Genomic DNA, 23,144 nt, shown 5'->3' with positions numbered 1-23,144 from the left:
ACACATGTAAAGTACACTAAGATACACAATTTTTTATTTTAGTATTTTTATTTCAATGAAGAGTGTTGCCATGGTTACAAAAAAAAATTGAGAAGGGGACTTTCTAACAAAACATGGATACATGTATATATATTCAACGTCATGGTACACATTAAAATTACAAACATCAACGTTACAAAAATTGACATCTATAAAACGTTGGTCGAAGTGAGAGGAGGAGGGATTTTGCTGAACATTGTCTCTTATTCGTTTGTTAAATGTTGATTTGATGTTCTTGGAATCATGCCAGAAAATATTTCGCCTTAAATGCACGTTTTTTTTCTTCTTTTTGGAAAACCCATGTGTTTAAGAAGAAACAATGCCCAGTCGTTTTTTACATCAAATGGGCCCCCATTTACTACAGTGTAAGTAGGGTTTTATCACTGAATAAAATTACTTGCCTAGTTCCAGCGACCTGCATCTGAGAAATCACAACACCCTGATATGTACTCGAACATACAATATCACTAGTTCATCATTAAGTTTTAAAAGATGACCATGGGGAGAGTATGGCAAAGAACTACGCACACTAACTCTCGATTCCAGCCTACATTTTACGCGCCTTAATTCAATAAAAATGACAATTTTGTCATTATTTTTTTATTGCAAACAAGAGTTCACTAGTTATTGACTTATTTTACAAATGTATCGTAATATTGTAATTTTTGAATATACCGAGTGGAGGTAAATACCACAAATTACAATATGACAACCTGTCATATTGTAATTTTTAGCTAATCTAAGCCGAAGGCTCAAGTGAGCTTTTACCGTTCAAGGTAGCTCAGTCGGTAAAGCGCTCGCTCCATGATCGGGAGGTCGTGAGTTCGAATCTTGTCCGCGACTGACCTAAGTCGATAAAAAAAAAAAAAATGGGTAGCAACTGTTCCTTCGCCGGGCTCTCGGCACTTTGAAGTGAAAGTTGCGGTTCCTTCAGATGATACCTTAAAAACCGAGGCCCTGTGTCACGGTAGGCGTTGGCACGATAAAGATCCCTCACTGCTCAATGGCCCTGAGTGCCTAGTAAATGTCAAAATTTGAAGCCCTTCACCGGTATATGGCGACGTCTCTATATGAGTGAAAAATTCTCAAATGGGACGTAAAACAACATACATACAATCAATCAATTAATCATCATGTGAGCTTTTCTGATCAAAGAGTGTCCGGCGTCCGTCTGTCGTCTGTAATCCGTAAACTTGTCACATTTTAGACCTCTTCTCAAGAACCATCGGGCCAAGTTCAACCAAACTTGCTAAAAAGCATCCTTGAGTAAAGAGAATTTAAGTTTGTTCACAGGAAGTGTCACGTCGTCTTTCAAAGGGAAATAATTAAGAATTTATGAAAATCTGGTGGCATCTTTTAAAAATCTTCTTCTCAAGAACCACTGGACAAGAAAAAATGAAACTTACGTGAAAGCTTCATTACATACCGTAGATTCAAGTTTTTTTTATATCATGACCCGCGGGGGTAGGACAGGGCCGCAAGAGGGGGTGGAAGTTTTACATAGAAATATATAGGTGTAATGGTTAAGGGACATATTCGAGTAAAACGCACCGAAGACCTCTAATAATGGTATGACCTAACAACCTTTGGAATGGACTAGCCAAACCAAAGGGTATATAAGGCAACGCTTTGAGAAAGTCAGGCATTCAGAAGCTAGCAGAAGAAGTTGGATGCTGAATCAGCAAAGAAGTTTAGGTATTCCATCCCTAATACCAACAGATTCAATGAAATTGAATACACAACAGATGTGTTTTGTACTCACTATATTCTGACGTAATTACTATTTATTACTATTAGCATCTAAGGGTGGGATGTGTCCTAATTTATGACCCTGAATTTTGGTAAGGGTTATCTCCCTCTGTTTATAATCAATGAATAAAATCAATTATAAAAAAATTATCTGGTTAAAAAAATCGTTTTCAATTGTCATTCTATTTCTAATGTTTTAATGCATCTTTCCACCACAGTATTTATTAATATTCATATTATTTGAACATTTACTTTTAAAAGGAATCGCTTGTCCCCATAGACTTCAATATAATTTTTGTTAATTAATTACTTCTTAGTAAATTACATTTTTGAAACTATCTTATGATAAATCCTTTTCTACTGTGAAATGCTTTTACATTGGAAATATCTTTAAAATCTTCTTCTCAAGAACAACTTAGCAATTATTAGTCATATTTATACAGAAGCAACCTTAGGTATTGTGGAATCAAGTTTTTCAAATCATGGGTGCACAACAGGGGGTCAGTTAGGTTTTGCATAAGAAAAGAAAATATAGGAATCATCTTGAAAAATCTTTTGCTCAAGAACAGCAAAGCTATGATTAGTCATATTATTATAAAATAAAAACATCCTCAGGATGTGTTGATTCAAATTTGTTCAAATTTATGGTGGGTAGTGTGGGGCCACAATGAGAAATCAGAGTTTTACATAGGAAAACATAGGATTGATTGATAGTATGTTGTTTTACGTCCCGTTCAAGAATTTTTCACTCATATAGAGACTTCACCATATACCGGTGAAGGCCTTCAAATTTAGACCTTAACTCGGCTGAGTGCCGAGGGCCATTGAGCAGTGAAAGATCTTCATCGTGCCTACGCCTGTCGTGACACAGGGCCTCGGTTATTAAGGTATCATCTGAAGGACCCGCAACTTTCACTTCAAAGTGCTGAGCACTTGGCGAAGGAACAGTTGCTACCTATTTTTTATCGACTTAGGTCAGTCGCAGCCGGGGCTCGAACCTCTTACCTTCCAATCACGGAGCGAAAGCTCTACAGTATAAGCTACCGTGACGGTGGAAAACATAGGAAAAAAATCTTTAAAATTCTCCTGTTTAAAGAAGCAAAGCCGTGATTAGTAATATTGATATGGAAGCATCCTGAGGTAATTTGAATTAAAGTTTGCCCCCCCCCCTTTCCCCGTTCAATACCGAACTGATTTCTGCTTCTTCCTAGCCAATAAGCTCAGGTGAGCGACATGGCCCATGGGCCTCTTGTTGTTTACTACCACCCGGTAAATTCAAAAATTACAATATTACATAATTAATAACAGTGTAAAATTGTTAATTGGTCTTAATTGCAATTCTTTTTATAAGGGGGCTAAAAGATGTATATCCATTGAAATCAGGCTTTAGAACATCACTAGATTTTAAAATAGTACTCAGATTTTAAAATACTCATGGACATGGATAAATGATCCTTCATTTTTTCCATATGTTTAACTCATGTTAATTTATCTTTAAACATCCCCCCCCCCCCGGCCCGTGAAACAACAAGAGCTTTGGTATACATTTGTTAAATAACTCATAATTGCTGTAAAAGGGAAAAAGGGGGTGTTTTAAAAATATTTTCCGTTGATTTCTATAGTGAAAAAACACAAGTTTTACCAAAATTATAGAGCTTAGGCATAGTTTCCGAATACTTCTGATTGTACTTTCATTAACATTTCTCCACAGCTTTTGAAAAATAGTAAAATGGTGGTTTTTATATCCAATAGCGCATTTTACTATTTTTGCGAGCTGTTCTGGCAAATATTTTACGTATTTGTCCCGTTCTATTTTTGTTGTAGCAGTAGATTCAACTTTTCAACTTCCTCAATACACATACTTGTAATCCCGGCTAATCTGTAAAGGATTAGGCAGTGAGGGAGAATTTGTTTGTTTATCCCAAGTTTTCCATTTTATCCAGTTTGATATAGATTTGTTCTTAGCTCTGTGATGACTGAAAAAATGAATTTAACACGAACGAAGAAACCCCAGTTTCCTGTGTGTTTATTCAGAAGTTATTTCTGTAAATATAGCAATCTGATTAAAATCAGCTGTTTGTTTGTCTACGTTTACGACGTACTACGTAGTACTTTTGATATATTTTTTCATTGTGACAGTTTTTTTTAATCTTTTTATCATAGAAAAAAAAGACTAACTGCGTTATCTATCCTGTCGCTTTCATAAAAATGCACTTTTCCTTTCAAAGTACACCAAGTACTAGAAATTTATTTTTACATTTTTTTTCACTCTTAATAATAAATCTGAAGATTAGGAAAATGGTAAAGGTAAATATTTAATTATTTGATTGATTATTCCTACTACATGTAGGACTGACACAAAATTCAACAGGGATTTCTGATACAATGGGTGCACGCAATCGGGGCGTTGGGCCAAAGACTATTACTATACATGTATATAATATGTGTCTCCTAAAGCTATGGAAAAATCCTTTTATTACATGTTTATGGCTCAAAACGTGTCGTACATTAACTCTTCTTTACAAATAATTCATTTTTTTAAAAAAATAAATCTTTTCCAAATATCAAAAGAACCAGTTTGTTTTACACTGAGCTCATGAACGATTTCATTGTGCATGTGAAAGGTCAAATGACGTCATAGTGCATTTTGTGTGTTTTACTCGTAAAAGTTCCAATATTCAACGACAAATATCTCTGTAACGGATGCAAGTACCTTATAATGTCCGGAATAAAAAATGTAGGGAAAAGTCCTAGCTTTCAGGTTATGGCATTCATTTTTTATTTTATTGTGTTTGTTATTAAGAAAAAGCTAACAGAAGATAGCACAAAATCAGTCATTTATGCGTATTTTTATCAACTTCCTGCAATGATATGCAATATTCAATTCAAGTTTATGATAATTTCTCAACATCGCACAGGAAAACCTTGAGTAGAAAAATTGTTTAGTTTCTTCTGTAGTTTTAGAAAATATCAATTGTTTTGATGTAACCCGAATATTTAGAAAACGCCAACAGTTAAATCTCTGTGATGCTGAAAATGCGTCCAAATGCGTCTCTGGGGGTTAAAGGGTTAAAAAGTTTATATACCTAACAATGATTCCAATGATAAATTATTTATATATGAAATAGTGTTGTGCTTTGCATGTACCACACCTCAGTAGTAGTCAGGGTATGTAACATCGTGCACTTTTGTTATTATTATGCTGACTTGTATAAAAACGACAATATTTTTTTTTCCATTTCCAATGTTTCATCATATCTAATAAACATGTTAGTAATCCAAGATTATGACGTCACGTTGTGGTGCAATTAGGTCATAATTTTAAAAGTGTTTCATGCAGTTAGGTATGATGAACAGATAGTTTCAAAATAATTTAAGTTGGGTAAAAGAAAAAAAAATGAAACAATTTTCGACAAAATTACTTTGTTTATTTTTATTTTATGTGACAAATGTATGAAACTACGTCTATATATATTGAAATATTGTGTTTCAGATAACGAAGTATCTGGCGTAATCGGTATTGCGTCAGACTGACGATCTTGAGGTCGTGAGTTCGATACCCAGCGTGAGTGTTGTCGAATTTTCTTTAGAAAAGAAGCTGTGCACTATTTTGGCATAGTATGCTTACGCTATATAAATCCTTAGAACAATATGCGAAAATAGTTGGGTATTACGTGTAATTATATGGAGACAAATTGACAGAAAGCATATTATAATTTAGAATACCGTAAATCTGGAAATTTTTACGTCGATTTATTTTTGCGAAACTGGATCAAAAAGCTGCTGATTAATTTTTACGTTTTAAAGTTTTGCGAATTATCTTCGGCGCTAAAATTAAAAAGAGCTTAAAATTTTCATAACAGTTTATAAGTTACGCATGTACATACAATAAATTACGAATGTACATACAATATTAAACAATGTCAACGTTCAATTATCAGATAAAAATATTAGAAAAGAAAAATCATCGAAACTGTTTAAAGATTTCATAACATTTTATGAAATCACGCATGTACATGTAATATATAAAAACGATGTCAACTTTAACTAACCTTCAGATATCGGGTTCACCAGGTTCAAAACAGACACCAGCTGTCAGCTGTTTATATTTTTTGCTGTAGATTTATTTTTAAGAATAATATTTTTGCGAATGCAATGCACGCACAAATTTGCTAAAAATTTATCTACAGTAAAAATTTCCAGATTTACGGTATGGGAATTTTTAACTTTATGTTAAAAATGTATAGCCATTGACCGGATACATTTTAAATGTTAATTGTACAGCAGCTATAATAAGCATTTACTTTAGCTGCTCAAATGAATATCAAACTTAGCTGTTGTTTGTTCTTTTCCACGGCACACTCTCCTACTTTTTTCAGATAATCAGAGAAATAATTTTTGATCATAAATTAACCTTTAAATTTTACAAATGTTTAAATCCAAGTTCTTCAAAGACGTGTGTTTTTAAAGATTTGAAATTATAAATACTAACTTTTAGCTTGGTTATCTTCTCTCCCCCGTACCACATTTGGTTAAGAATGTTTTTCACAACTTCATTGTCAAGAAAAATTCGGTTTTCCGTTTGAATGCCACCAGTAAGATAACCATGATTAAGAAGAAGTCTGCCAGAATGTTGAATATTTGCTCCTACTTCTATTTTCTCCTTTTTATCGACTTCATTCTTTTTATTTTCCTCTGTTTGTGCTTGTTGATCTTTTTGTTTATCAGCTTCATGAACACAGCTGATGATACGAATTGCTTGGTGTGTGAATTTTCTATTAATAAAAAATAATAAACATTGATAAACATAAGAAGATAATTAAAAAATATAGGCAGTGCATAAGTGCGAGTCTATTAAACAAGAAACCATCTTAGTGTCTATATAATTCTTTGGTATATAAACTGTTTTCCTTACTAGTATTATATCAATAAGTGGTTGATATGAGATTTATTGACATGTAATGGTTATACATGTAGTTAGATTAATTTATATTCAAAATAACAAACTGACTAAAATAAGAATTTACTTTCTATTTAAATTGGTATGAAAATAACATCTCGATGTTCCTGAATTTAATATTAATTTTCATATAACGTTGACTTTGAATGAAGTTTAGATAATTGGTATATAGTTTTTGCAGTATACTCTTCTGGAGATGATGTTACAAGAAGTTTTTAGCTTTATTCTTCTGTTATCGTTTTTTTAATGTATATGTCAAAAGCTTTTTCTGAAATTCTCTACACCTACTTTATCATTAGCTGAAATTTTTCTTTATCTGCTTCACTTGTTCTCCAGTCATCAACGGCTTCTTGTAGAATGACACAGCCAACAAGAATAAAGTGAATACGCACCTGTTAATTACATAAGCATCAAGAATAAATTGAATACACACCTGTAAATTACAGAAACAACAAGAATAAAGGGAATTCGCACCTGTTAATTACAAAGGCAATAAGAATAAGCAAATACGCACTTAGTAGTTATACAGCTGAAGAGAATAAAATGAGCACCTTTTCATTACAGTCAAATTATGCTGTCGTTTTTTTTAAAAGATTATATAGCAAATCGTTTTGCTAGGATTTTTAGTCATAATTAAGTTATTTAATTTCCAATCCCGAATCCATGCAATGAATAAATAAATATAATAATAATAAATTAATGAATTAAATGATTAAAAGTGATTAAATTAAAAAAAAAAATTAAAAAAACAAACTTACGCATCCTGTTTCAATGAATTGCTTAGCACCTGTGTAAAATTTTTCTTTCAACAAAGCTAGAAAGATCAATCCAAACAAGCCAGAGATTGAGATCTGTAGCTTATCACCTAGAACAAAATTGATATTCTATAATTATAAATCAGTTATAGGAAAGAAAAACAGAAATAATACATAATTAAACACTTATTCATGTAATTTAGGTATGAATTCATAAGCTATCCAAGATATACTGTATTACTTGAATTTGGGCAGTTTAAGCTGTATAAACCATATGATTTAATTTGCTATCATTTATATTGTATAAAACTATTTTCCCCCCAAGAATGCTTTCAAACTATACAAATTTTAATTGTACACGTAACTTCTAAAAACAAATTATACGTTTTTGACGCAAAACATTGCGACGTATGTAAATTAGTTTTTGCGATATTAACAAAATACTGTATCCAATTAAATTGCAAGTTGAATTAAATAACGGATAAAAACCTACCATTCCAAACAGGTGGCAGGTATACATTTTTTGTTGACTCCTTTAAATCCACCCAAAGACCATTTTCGAACTCATGTGCCATGTCCTTTGAAATACATTAACAGGAGAAAAAAATAGCAAATTGTTCTTTCAAAAAACATGCATAATTTTCTTTAGGTCGGGAGATTATTCCCAAAAGATGCAATAAATAATGACTTTGTTCGAGTATTTCGAACTTTTTCCAGAACCTTGCATACCTTTTCAAATATATATTCAATGGAACGATGGCTGAAAAAGTCCTTTATGTTGTCTTTTGGAATTTTCCATTTTCCTGTTTTTAGAAGGTACATACAAAGAGGATTGGCATATTTTTCCTAAATTATAAAATGATTTTTTTAATAATTGGGTTTTCCATATTTAATACTCTTTTTATTTATTTTAAACATTTGTTAATCAGCAAAGTTTGATCTTATATGAGAAAACAAAGACGTTTGATCTCTTCATTTTATCATTATCTTCAGATATGAAAATAAAATAAATGTAATTTATTTTGGCAAAAATGTATGTCAATTGAAACAAAATAAAAAGAAATAGGAAATAAAGGCAAAAAATACCAAAATGAGCTATTAAAATACCCATCAATAGTACTTTTTCCCAAGTATTTAAGAACGAAAGCCCCAAAGAATTTCGTTTCCAAAGAGAGGGATCTATATCTTAAAATATGTGTGTTTCAATCCTCAAGATAACATTCATAAAATAATGATTAAATAGAGCCTAAATAATTTTATTAAAAGACAGAAAGTCGAAAGCTTTTTAAAGGAATTTTCCTAGGAACTGTTTTTACCTTGAACATCGTTGGAGTTCTTTCTGTCATGCACACTGTAAGAAATACATGGTTCAAAAAAGCCACCAGACATGCAAATCTATATCATAATTTGTTTAATTGATTAATTTATTGTTTTTACTATAGAACCACCCCCACACTCACACAAAAATAAAAGAAAAAGAATGGCAGTATGTGTTTGTTTTTCCTAAACATTCAATAAAACATGAATACTGTATTATGTACTAACTAAGGCATAGACCCCATACAAACATTTGAGTGAAACATTTTCTTTTAAGGATCCTCTTTACAATACACATTAAAGAAATTTAATTTCATTATATTTTCATCAACTAAGAGTTGTCTGGTCTTTGATATATAAACAAATGTACGGAGTATTTCTCAATTTGTAATATATCCAAGCATACTTTACATTTTTATATGCCAATAGACTCATTATTTACACCTTTACATCATATAATTTTCTCTATATTCAAAGAAATCGTTCATCAGTGTATAGAGGGGCTCTTTACTTGAATTATATTATAAACCTGTGATTTTTCTTCTATAAGCTACTATCTTATCACATGACTTTAATTAATTGGAATAACATTGTATACCCCCCCCCCCCTGTACGGAATTTGGTTCGGTCACATTATTTGACAGTCACGTGATAAATGCATAAAATATTTACTGTATGTAGGTCATAAACAAATTTCAATATCACAATGGCATACCCTAGTTAGAATTAAAAATTTCAGTAATATATTGTATCTATATAACTTGTAGTTTATAAAAAGTGCTGCTGCTTTCAATAGAATTCGAATTTTATTAGTTTAAATTTCAAGTTATTTGGCTCTAGTCGAAATATGTGTGACCTTTACCAGGTATATTATTTATTTTTTAAGTAATGTTCTCGAATTCGGGAAAGCGACAGCACTTTTAAAGTTAAGGAATGTTTCCGTTATGCATATTCAAAAAATAATCAGGATCTATTAAGTATATGCCCTTGCGAAAAGGCGATTTAATGAGGCACCTCGGCATGAAACATACACACCCTGTAAACAAAAACACGTAGAGTTAATTCAATACATTCTCTCGATAGTTTTTAAATAATGGCTCTAAACAAAGGTTTCAGATTTGTATTAATGGTCTACCTAAGATTTGAAAATAATATTCTGTTTGATAATAAAATGCTTTTTTCACTGTTGAAAAATTACTTGATCCACCTCTCACTGCACTCAAAATGCGTCAAATTTTACTATGATGGCGTCATGTCGACAAGTGCATTGCGATCAGTGATTTGTTTATATCTTCCTATGTGGGATTTAACTAGCGACAAAAATGAATGCAGTGGTAAGTTTTGATGTAGTTCATCAATTTTAGCCAGTTTAAAACCGCACATTATTTCATTTTCTTATATTGTGAGGAATTGCTATTTTTGTGTGATGTCACAGGAGACATTTTCCGTATAAATTAGGCCTTGCCCCCTTTATTCAGCCTTAACAGAGCTGCGAATTAGGAATAATATATAATCAACACAATTTGTGTAAGACTCCTTCCAGTGAGTCAAATTCCTGATGAAAAACGTCCTGTCATATAAGGTAAAATTTTATTAAGCATAATTAGCTTCTATTTTCTTTTCAGGAACTATCTCAGTTGTTTGTATTTAGTAATCACCTTTTATATATACATACCAGCAATAACCATGCAACATACTATTGCATCCAATTCGTAAAGGTCATGTGGAATTTCATCTGTGAAGGAAATTTCACATTCGTCATCCTTGAGTATGGACTCCGTATTGTGAAACACTCGGGCGTCGAATTCCCTCTTTACTTTCCAAGGAATGTTAATATTAAATAAGTATTCCGTTGCTAATAAAACATGGGTATATTCTTCTCTGTTAAAATTATCCCGATAATAATCAATCAAGGTCACGCTTGCATCTTTGGTAGATTTCTTCGTAGCAAAAATGAAAACAAGAAATAAAAAAAAAATGTCATTGCAATATATATCTATATTGTGTGATTTGATATTTGCTTCATCCAACTCTTTGAAATGGTGTATTTTCGCCAGGCTTGCCGAGCGAAGATACACCATTTCAACGCGTTGGATAAAGCATATATCAAATCACATACTTTTAGATGATCTGTTTATCTCTGTGAAACTATGTGGATTGATTTCTACCCAAATCGATGAAGCGTAAATATTCTCGTCACGTCATTGATAATTTAAAAGCAATTACAGAGTCAACAGGGCTGAATTAAAAAAAATGACCAAACGCATATTTATCTACCCACACTAAAAATACAGGCAATGAAAATAGATTTCTATGTCTTAGCATATGTCTTTAGATTGTGTTTAAATACCTGCCGAATATCTCGTAGATATCTCAATTAACAAAAACGTTATGCCCAAAAATGATGCTAAAATTGTTAGGAGTGCAACAGCTTTTTGTGACTTTTTGAAATTTCAATATTTTTTGGAGATTTGTGAAATAAATAATAATGCTTTATGTTGGAAATAAAGACTTTCCTGATAATAGTCAAAGTATTGAGCTTTAAATGTGGACTGTAGTAACTTTTGTTTAATCAAGTTTTGATCATGACTGATGTTTGAAAAATTGTTATACCATGTCAGGAGTGCAACAGAAAAAATGTAGTGTTGCCAAAAAAAAAAAAACATCAATTGTAAAATTCTGAAAGAAAATTAAAACAAAAATGAATTTTTAAGTGTAAAACAATAACTGATAAACATTCTAAAACTTAAATATTGTTATATAAATCACAAGCAGCATTAATGAGAGTCAAGTATATGTGCACACCCAATAATGTCAGGAGTGCAACATTTGATATTTTGCTCCAAAGCATGAAAAAACTATGATCATTATATGATTTTCTGATTTTTATTTTGGAAAATAAAGACACAAAGAACATTTTAACCAAATAGATTTATCAATTACAGGATCTCTCTGTGCTTCAGGTCTATATTTCTATGGTCAGGAGTGCAACACATTTTTTAAAGATTCAAGTTGTATGACTAAAACACTTCCATTCATGCTTAGAAGTATTCATTAATTGATAATGATGTTTTTGTATAATTTGATACTAAATAATTGACAGTTTTATTATTAAAATCCTTCCTTTTCCAATTTTATCAATTCAGATGTGTTTTTATCTTTTTGTGCTTTTTTGATTGAATATTAAAAATAAACACACTAAAAATTGTTAAAAAATTTCAAGTAATTCCTATTCAACTTCACCGAAAAAAAAAGAACAAGATCTTATGTAATTTTCACTTCACAATTTTACTTTAAAGGCCCAAATGCTTTTTGTAAGGAGTGCAACAAATATGTTAGAATTATAAATCATCCAATAAGAATAAAAATACAGAAAAAATGATGAGTAGAATTTTTCTAGTGGGTTACTGTGTTTGTCCTCTAAGGGAAAATATGCTATAAAATATATTTTATCTTCTAAATATACATTTAAGCTAGTTTTTTTGGCATAAATAGGGAATAATTCCAAAAAGATGCGAATTTCAAATACTTTCATCTGTTTTAATTATGAAGTATTGGACAATAAATATTGCACAATTTCATTACCACTTGATATTGCCAACACTTTATGAATTTTTATGTTCTATGGTTTTAATTTTAAATTTTACTGCAGTCAGGAGAGCAACAAAACTCTTTTATAATTACCAATGTTTTTATCTATCTTTACTAAAAAATAAGTTGAAAAAAAAATGTTTGATACTATTTGATGTTCAAAACATTATGTCTATCAACAAATTACAGAAATTTTCAGTCAATTCAGGGAATAGTTTTCATCATTTTCACATATATTTTTAAATGCAATTTGTATATATTACACTTTGCAAATAACCATGTTTTAAGGTCTTCAAAATATGAAAAATATGCCGTAAGTGATGAAAAATATCAAAACGACAAATTGATTTACAAAGTAAGAATGGGTTACTGTGTGTTATGATTTTTATAACAATGTTAAATAAAATACATATCATATGTCAGGAGTGCAACACAATAATGTAACATAGGGTCACCTCAAAATCTAGTATTTTTTGTAAGAGAACTCGTATATAAAATTCTTTTTTTACTTAGATTCAAAGAATTGACTTGAACAGACAAAAGCAAATGAATTTCAGGGAATTTTATTGCTTCATATGTTTTTCATATTAAAACTTTTCAAACCAGAATTGAAATAATAATGTAAAATAACAATCAAAAAGCCAATTTTTTGGATACTCAATCAATGTCTAGATTTAATCATTTATACCCCTTTTACCATTTTGAAGCATAAAAAAACTATAATTTCTTGTGATCATGTATTTTAGAGGGTCTTTAAAAGTGTAATGATATTTTCTTTTTTCAAAAGACATTTTACTAACAAAAATTCTGAAACTTTTTAATCCAATTGTCTATTCTATTGCCACTTCAGGATTTTAAGCTAAAATGCATGTGCAATATGATGATATAAGTGAAAAAATATGTTATAAATAGTTGAATTTTTCCCAAAAATTTCAGTTTGGTGGTCATTTATTTTAATTCACCCACAAATAACCTTATTCTAAGCGGCACAGAGAGATTCAAGAGAACCAAATATTTATAGATTTGAGATATTGTTTATTTGTTACATGTACCTTGGAAGATAATATAGGAAATTTCATGTCAACTGCATTTGCAACAATTTGTTTCTGGAAACCTCCGTTGTCAAGCGATAAAGCAACAGGCAACACCACGTGTCCACAAATAGCTGTAAATTAGTGAAAATGGCCTTTACATAATATCCAAAATAAATAAAAACTTTTTTTAATTAGTACTTCATTTTCAATATTTGTTTTCATATTTTAAATGGTTTGACTTAATTTTCATTTTCATCTATTGCATTTTTGTAAGAATGTTGATTAAAAGCGTCAATGTTTATACAGTATATGTTTTAATTCGATTTCTTAACTTTGTCTTTCATGAATTGGAATTGTTTTATATTTGTTGTACATAAATGAAATACAAAACACAAACGAAAGTGTACTAAAATTTCTTTAAAATATAAAGATTCTTCATTAGTAAAAAAAAAAAGGTAGACCGTACAAAACTTAGCAATCCATTTAAAATTGCATTAGAAAAGAAACCAACTACGGTCATTTTCATATTAATCATACGTCAATGCAATACCTTCGATCATGCGTTGGAAATATTTCACTTCATTTTCTTTCCATTTTGAATCGCCTCTTTCAAATGCATATTCTCCCATTTTAACCAACATCTAGACATTGAATAAGGATTTAAAATATATCCAAAATTTATCATAACTAATACCTTTAATAACATATGCCCTTTACCTTACACCACTACTTATAGGATAAAAAATACTACGATAGATTTCTAAATATCATAATCACTTAATAATGATATACTTGTATTGTTTCCTTGGTTGTTTTCTGGTGAATAATCACTTTATCCTGATAGAACAAGGTTTTCCCAACGACGTCCAAGCACGGCAACCCCGCTTTTTCTAATTAAAAAAAACAAATATGTCTCATCACAGAAGAGTCGAATTTATAATTTTTTTAAATAACCACCGATTTTTTTTTACATACTTGACACACTTCGTATATTGCGGAGGAGTCTGTTTCTACCCTCCATCGTCTTGCGCTCATTTTCTGCTTGTTCGCTGTCTATATCTTTGTAAGGGTTGCTAGCAAACAGAAGATACAGTAGGACTTTCTCTTGTTTAAGCTGCGGTTCGTTCTCATTTAACCAGAAATCGACGGAAATCTGAAACGACGTAAGCAATAGACATTTTAACGTTAGAAGTCAAGCGAAGGGGCAATTAAAAGCACAAGCTGTTACAAGAATACAGTATTATTCTGAAAAAAATAATAGCTTTCCCAAAGGATGGACAAAATAGCTAACAAATTATATACCAGATTAGGTAGAACTCAAAGATATCTTTAAAATATTATTTTTTATTGTATCGTTAAACAACCGAAAATAAACAACATTGAATTTGTTACTGTAGATTTTACTATTCTATAGACATTTCTTCAATCCTTGCTTGAAGACCATAAAATGTTTCTTTCAAATCAATATATATATATACTACGAAGTGTGTGGATTTATATTATATATTTCTATATATATATATATATATATATATATATATATATATATATATATATATATATATATATATATATATATATATATATATATATATATATATATATATATATAATTCCAAAGCTAAAAGATAAAAGACTCAGAAGAAAATTTAAACAGTATATTCGTTATAAAGTTATTAAGTTTTCAAACTAAAGAGAAAACACATTTTAGTTTACGTTTGTTTGATTTTAATTAGAATTTTTGTACATGATTAACAAAAGAAATAAGCTATGAATTTTATTCTTCTCCCAGATAATTGTTCAGTACTCAAATACACCTTGGTCAAGTTTGGAGAACAGTTTCATATATCAATATTGAATTCTTAATAAAAAAAAAAAGAAAGAAAAAAAAAAAGTTAAAGTGTATTTTAATCACACTCTGTTAATAGTAAGCAGTACAGCTAGAGACTCAAAAGTTACTTCTGCTTGAGAAACATTCTTTAGTTAAAACCAAAGGATTTACACGTGTTAATGATAAACTATCTTTTTCATGAATATTTTTTTTTACATACTATTTTAAAAAAAATAATTATATTTCATTTATAAGTGATACAAATCAATAAATGCAGATTGATAAAACTAAAATATTTAGTTTTTGTGTAAGGCACATTTCATTCTTTTGATAATGGTTTTGCATTTCAGTGCAATAATTATGAATGAATTCTATTGTCCTAGATTGGCTTGTAATATTCTGTAAATGTGGATAAAAACATTGCTATCTACATGTAAATTGCTTTAAAATAAAGGCTGAGGGCATTCCTTTTATATTTTTGCATACCTTCGTTTTTCCATCACCAGCCTTGATATATCCATGCATATCTGAAATCAATGTTCACGTCGTTTTTACTTAAATGCAATATTTAAAGTTATGGAGCTGAAACGTTGAAGGAAAAAAAAATAAAACGAAGGCTTACTTTATCAACGACTTTTGATTTTTATTTTTAGCATATCGTAAAATGTACCATAGCCATTGATAATAATTGCTCAAGATATTCTTAATTTAAAATCATAATATCGTCAGATGTTCTTGAGGGGGAAATATCAAAATGGATCGTGCTGTAAAATAATTTTTTTTCATTTTAAAGAATTAAATTCTTTACACGCATTGTATGCAAAATTTGATAAAATTTACGTTAGAATAATTACAAAATTTTTGTTCATGCGAGATTTTTGACTTCCTATGAAAAATTTCATTTCGAAATAAAGTTAACGTCGTTCAAAATTCCTAAATATTTTCTGAAAAAAGTCTAAATTATTCTTCATGAAACATGTCCTTAATAAAAAAAAAATAATAACCTTACTGTTCTTAAAACTTTACAAGAATCTTTTCTGCATACCTTTACCGAGGGTTTTTTTCCCTCTCTGAAATTTATACATGTACGTTTGTCAAATAAAACGACTTCCAAAAAGATATACACTGTTGAATCAAATCTTTTGTGTACGATTACAAATGATTAATTATTATAATAAAGCATGTGATACAATTTACAATTATGGACTGTTAAGTACTTAGACGTCCCAAATTATCAGGTCTGAATAGGGTGGTCCCCCCAGTGCACTTGCGTATCATGCTCTAGACCAATCAGATTGACTGTACTATTCTGAAAGATACTGATTTACCGTCTTGAAGTATCGGAAGATGAGCAGGATAAAATCTAAAGGTTGGCAATAAATCATGCAACTTCAGGTCAGTAAATTTCCATCCGCTCCTAGGATAATCATCGCCGTCCCATTCCACAGAAACAACATTCCTCCCTGCGTTCACTTTATAATTGGTAATTGTTGAAATAGTTCCTTGTTTATTTTCTGTAGATGATAATAACAGAATGTCAATCAAAAAAGACTAATAAGTACTTTGTTTTCTTCCTTATTGGTATCAAAAAGCTTACCATTTGCACTTTCGATTTCGCAGACAGTTGCACCTTCAAATAATCCAAGTGCTTGGATTTTGTTTTCTGATGAAAATGCCGATCTGGGATGATCTAATTTTTCTCTGCAAAATAGACCAAACGCTTAAACAGGAATGCGTGGCATAAGTAAATGAATTAAATCTAGTCAAATTATTTTTTATCGTATACATTCATTAATAGGGAATCTATCATTGTTTAGCATAAGTATAAGTGTTCGTAAATAGTGAGATTATGAAGAAACAAGAGGTACTTTCAAGAGACATTCAATAATCATTCAGTATATTTCTTCTCAAATCCCGCAAAAAGGGCCAACGAATGGGAAAAGTCATGTCCTTATCGTATTTAAGTTCTTAGCAATTTTCTTTTTGTCAAAAATTAATACCTTTGAGAGGGATCAATCATTCGATAGAACCTCAACTTCATTTCTCCTTTACCAGACATGTAACATCTTGAACACAGGTCATAGTCTTTGTTTTCACACTTCCAACGCACGCCTTTAATTTTTTTGCCACATTCATCACATCGTACGTTACTATGTTCAACACCTGTAAAATCAAACTGAATAATAGTAAAGTAGATAATGTTTCAAAAAAATGCTATGAAAAACCTTGATCAATGGAGTTTATTATAATAAATATTTTACCTATTTGACTGTTATCGTAAAGAAAAATTGTTTTCTTCTTTCCAATGTGTTTCACTTTTCCGTCACCATCCCACTGTACGAAGAATTTGGAATCTTTTTCAGTCTATAAGAAAGTTTTTCTCTTAATATAAGTAGAAATACTCAGACTTGAATTCACAATAAAATGGTGACATAAGAACTGAAAAGAACTGTACTGTTGAATGTTTGGATTTTGCATTAAAAAAACACTGTTTAGCTGTTATAGAAATAATAATTAATGTGTTGAAACATTCTTTTAGTCTGCACTTTTACTATAAGAAAAAAATATGATTTTTTTTATTGATACAGACGGTGTGTATGTGTCTTTATTCGATAGAAAGTGTCAATTATCGGTACTTTTGAAGAATAAAACTTACTTCGTTTGAAATTACTGTTCCAACATATTGTTCTTTTTTTCCATCTTTGTGTTTTGCTACAACTCTCATCCCGGGTTTTGCATTGTCTAGATTATTCGAAAAAGCTTTTGAATATCAATATGATAATGAAACGTAAAATACTACTTATATATTTGACTGATTTACCGACAAACCTCATTGGATTATGGTTTCCTTTCCTTACACTTAAAAGTAGTAATTAACGATTCATTAATAAATTCCTATTGTCTGCAAATTTAAAGCTTTTAATCCACAAGTCTATGTCTATTTCATGATCCCCAGCCTTTTATATGTATACAACTTAAATGCCTTAAAATTATGCATAAAAATTCTTGCAAAAAATCAAATCTAACATAGCCATATATTTCATATCATTAAATAAATGTATGCTGTACCGACTTTTCGTCCATTTATTCAAAATTTCATGATTTTTATTTACATTTAAATTTACAAACCTTTTGTAATAATCTGTAAGTGATCTTCATAATATTTGAGTCCTTTTCCTGGCGTCACACATTTTAAATCTACTTTTCCCTCTCTTCCCACTCTGTATCTTTCCTCGCTCCTTGCATCATCCCATTTAACGAACGCATCACAGTTAAACAGATTCGATTCTTCGTTATTAAGTTCTTTTACTGTACCTTTAAAAATAGTCATTCTTTAAAAACTATGGCGTCAAAGTGTACATTAAAGATAAGATGCTATTTCTATTATTACAATCATGCAATGCGAGCTATTGCAATGCATAAGTTTAGTTTACTAGAATGACTCTATTGTTGATGTTTTTAAAATGCATCATCATTCTTTTAAATCATTTCCTCTGAATTTTTGGTTGTTGTTTCAGGATTTTCATTCTTTTTGTTTTGTTTTATGCAGCATAAATTATATGTACAACAATCATTGAGACCTCATTTCATCTACGTAGAGGATTGAATTTTGAATTTAAATCATTTTCTTTTCTTTAGGCAGAGGGTTACCTGTTCTGTTATTGTCTCTTCGTAGTGCTACTCTTGCACCGGGAAATATTCCATAAACATTTTTGTGGTTATTTTCTTTTGAGTCCATACCACGAATTCCAACTTCAATACTGAGACATTAATTCATTGATTAAAAAATATTTCTCTCTCTCATTTTTATAAATATGGATTTTTTAAATGACTTGAAATTAACATCTCTTATTGTCTTTCAATTCTTACCTCCTAGAATTATTGTCTAGTTTTCTGTGAAATGGATGGTTGATATTATGCTTATCAAGCATGTAACATCGCGTACATAAATCGAAGTCTTTACAGTGAAGGCATCTCCATTTTATACCACGTATGGGAAATTCTCTGCAATTGTCACATTCGTAGGCTTCGTGTATAGCTCCTTATAATACAGAATACAATATCAAATTGTTATTTAAACAAGAATAGGAGGTCTATTTGCTTATACCATAGTCATATTTTGTTATCTTGATTCACAAAATGTCGAAATATATGTATGAATGTATCATAAAGGAAATAGTGTTCTGTTGCTTGTAAACGTAATTAAATAACATTTCCTTGATTCCTGCAATTCTATTAAAATCACTATTTTCCTCACAGACTAAATTCATGGTAGAAGACCCACTTATGAAATAAATAAATCAAACACCCTTTTGAAACACCTTTTTTTCTTCAGCAAATGACCAAGCATTGTCATCAGTCGAAAAGTGGGGTGCCATTTTTGGATCCCTGTCACTTATTTGTTTAACGTTCCTTCAAGATTTTTTCACTCATATTAAAAAGCTACCATTTGTCTTTGTAGGGCTGCAAATTTAAACCTATACTCGACACTTTTTGTCTTCGATCGTTTTCGTACAAGCACCTACTACTTCAGGGTTTCATCCGGAGGACCGGTCTCCAAGTCCTGTATTGGGATTCTAACAGCGACGGAAGGATCAACCTTTTACTCCGTGACTCTGAGTAATAGCCATAACCATTGTACCATAAGGGTGACTTTGTTTATTAGTAACAAGCCAGTCAAATTATATCATTTTGTTTTTTTAAAAACGAAACCTTCCTCAGACAATACAAACCTGACACTCCTTAAACTTTAAACTTGGTGCATATATTTCTTGAGTATTTTTTTTATGTGACGATTTGTGATTCTCAAAGTCTTCAGTATGTTTGTTCAATTAGTGTTTTACCAAATAAGATAATTGATATGACTTGACACAGAAGGTTAAAGGTTATAATTCTGTTCAGGTTCCTTTTGGGGATTTTTTTTTGACATTTTCTCTTAAATTCAGAGGAATGTAAAGGAATAAAATGGATGGTTTGATTATTGAGCAGATCTTGATTTATGGTAAAAGAATTACCAGTCTGAGCATTATCCAGTAGTAACAAATTGTTCTTCAGATTTTTGCCTGTTTTATCTTGCACGTTATATTCCTCCGGTTTGTCTTCTGAGTCCCAGAGAACAAGAACTTTGGTGTCTCTTGCTTTGACCACTGTTCCAATACAGTGTTTTCCTTTGAAATCGCTGTTTTTGTTTTCGACATCCGGATTTAATACAACTCGTTGTCCTTGCTTAATTTTATCTAATAAAAATTGAAGGAAAAAATAAAAATCTTTTGAAACTTTCTTTTCTTTAAATAAAAAAAATAATCCTTTAAAAAGCGTTTATTGCCCTCGGTTGAAAAAAAATACATGTATTACTTTATAAGAGTATAGAGTACAGTATTTTACTGTGTAATAAATCAATTCATTAAAATAATGAATAGCACGTACCTCCCTCGTATGCCTCTGTAACATCATATCCTGCGAATGTTTCACACTCATAGATCTTATCTTTAATCTTTGGGTGATCTTGGATATCCTATTTAAAGCATTAATTTTCAAACATTTACAAATATTGTAAAATATAAATCATTTAATCAATAGTTTGAAAATTTCTTGCGCAAAAGATTCAGTATATTCCTATAAAATTAATATATTTCGGATTTTTCTGATATATAAATAAAGGTCCATGTTGAATAAGCTTATGTAATGAATTGCCGTATAGTGTAAGAAGCTTAAGAAGGTACCCCTTTCTTTTGTTTATCTCTATTGTCGTCAGAACTCAACCATCCTCTCCACCACTTCTATTAAGTAGAAAGTTAAAACCTGATAAATGTATGTGCAAGCAATACTTCTGGCATCGTTGATCTTAGCAAATAAGCACATTACGTTACCCTACCTCATCATACGACAGTGACGAAGAATCTTCTTCACTACTCTCTTTTGTATTGTTTTCGTCCTCTTTGTAGACTTCTTTCTGAAATTATGATTTTACTTTTAATTTTCCATATTTTCCACTTTAAATGTTTTGCTTAAATTGATTTTTTTCTCCATACAGCTGCCATTTTATTATTTTGCTTATGCAAGCAAAACATAAGATAATCAGGGGTTCTGAGAAAGATCCTAGCTATTCACGTCCAAAATAACAAACACCATAAACGCTATGATATTTCAAAAAACTTGACTAACAAAAAAATCCATTATGATAACACTAAAAAATCACACATTTTTTTTTTACATTTGCATATATTTGAGGACGTTCTCCGACATCCAAACTGCCAGATTCAAATTTCAGACTTTGATAAAGAAACTTGTTCACATTCAAAAGATATTTTTAACAATACCTGTTATTCACTTAATTGAAAACTGGATAAGGAACCAAACCTTGAATAAATTTAAGTTTTACGATGAACAATTAATTATTTGGTAAAAGCTTTAAAATACAAACAGAATTATTTTGATACAAATGTTTTGTTTTTTCAAGCAAACATAATATGAAAACAATGTTATTCTCTTATTCCACTTAATTATAAACATATGATTTTATTCATGTTTGTTTGTTATATAACGTCCCTTTTCGAGAATTTTTCACTGATATGGAGACGTCACCACTCACCGGTGGAGGGCTACAAATTGCGACCTATACTCGACACTTAGGGCCATTGAGCAGTGAGTGATCCTTTTCGTGCCAGCACTTACTGCGACAAGGGACTTCGATTTATACGGCCTCATCCGAAGGACCCATCTCCACGTCCCGCTGAATTTATTTTACTTTTATTCTTTACATATTTCTTTTCAATAAAATTTGTCAATGTAACTATCCTTATGATTTGAAGTATTTTTTTCTACTAATATAAATTTCAAATCAAACTATTCAGCATCAATCTTACCTCATACTGTTCTGTACTGTCTTCTTTTTCCTCTTTATGAGGCTCACTCTTTACCTAGAATGAATTTTAAAAAAAAAAGAAGGTATATTTCCTAGATTTATTCTTACACATATCTAAATCATTTGTTAACTAAATCATTTTTTAACATGTGAAAAGCGATATAAGAAAGATAAATCCAGTTAATCTTCTTTGCTACACGAAAACGAAGCCTTTGCTTTTCCCTCATTATCCCAACCATTAAGGAACGTATTAATTGCTAATTTGACATGATTCGCTCAAAAATCAATATCATGAAGTTTAATATAAATTTCATTCTTTTTTGACATCATTTTACAGATAAAAACAGATGACCCTGTTTGACTCGAAGATACTTCTTACAAAGATTTGGACATCTCAAGATATTGTTCGAGTTCTGTTTCGTTGGAATTTTACACACATGCATTTTATACATATACTCAAGAGCTCGGCACACTTTAATGTATAGATTTAACATCTACAACATACAAATAAATTCAATCTAAGATCCATTCATAATCAAATTAAATTCGCTAAACCGCCATTTTTCTTACTTTACTCAGACTCTCCTTCTTTATGATTATACGTGACATTTTAAGCGAAATCGAATTATTAAGGCTCTAACGTGTGTTTGTTTCAGTAAAACATTTCTTTTTATTATTCACATATAAGGAAACAAACAAAAACAAATTTTCCATGATCTGAAATGTAATCAAAACGTATTTTTATTTAAATCCTTTTATCTTGTAGTGCCTTTGTTACATGTAACCTATATAAAAAATCAGGAATTAATTTCACGCTGGTTTCGGTTGTTATCCTCACCAAACTCTGGTTGTGATCTAAGGTATCAAGGTTTTATATAGAATAGTAACCATGTACTCATCACAAGAATACTTTTCATCAGACATAGAAAGTATTATTTCCACATCAAATACCAAGATCATGATATGAATGTGCACTTAAAAAAATTACTTTATGAAATACTAT

The 23,144-nt window shown here is 30.5% G+C and overlaps 1 long non-coding RNA gene across 1 annotated transcript; it reads right to left on the bottom strand.

Moving 5' to 3' along the window:
• Positions 1-10,703: 10,703 nt before the first annotated feature.
• On the bottom strand, positions 10,704-14,336 carry LOC133198747 (uncharacterized). The gene is made up of 4 exons (XR_009722573.1): positions 14,238-14,336; positions 13,996-14,086; positions 13,464-13,576; positions 10,704-10,760 (listed from the first exon to the last, which is right to left on the bottom strand). It is a non-coding gene; the product is annotated as an uncharacterized LOC133198747 (long non-coding RNA).
• Between the last annotated feature and the right edge of the window lie 8,808 nt (positions 14,337-23,144).

The sequence above is a fragment of the Saccostrea echinata genome, unplaced genomic scaffold (genome assembly GCF_033153115.1).
Source record: "Saccostrea echinata isolate AGI-Se365-2 ecotype Australia unplaced genomic scaffold, CSIRO_AGI_Sech_v1 ptg000033l, whole genome shotgun sequence".
Taxonomy (NCBI): domain Eukaryota; kingdom Metazoa; phylum Mollusca; class Bivalvia; order Ostreida; family Ostreidae; genus Saccostrea; species Saccostrea echinata.
This window is presented reverse-complemented; position numbering and strand designations above follow the sequence as displayed.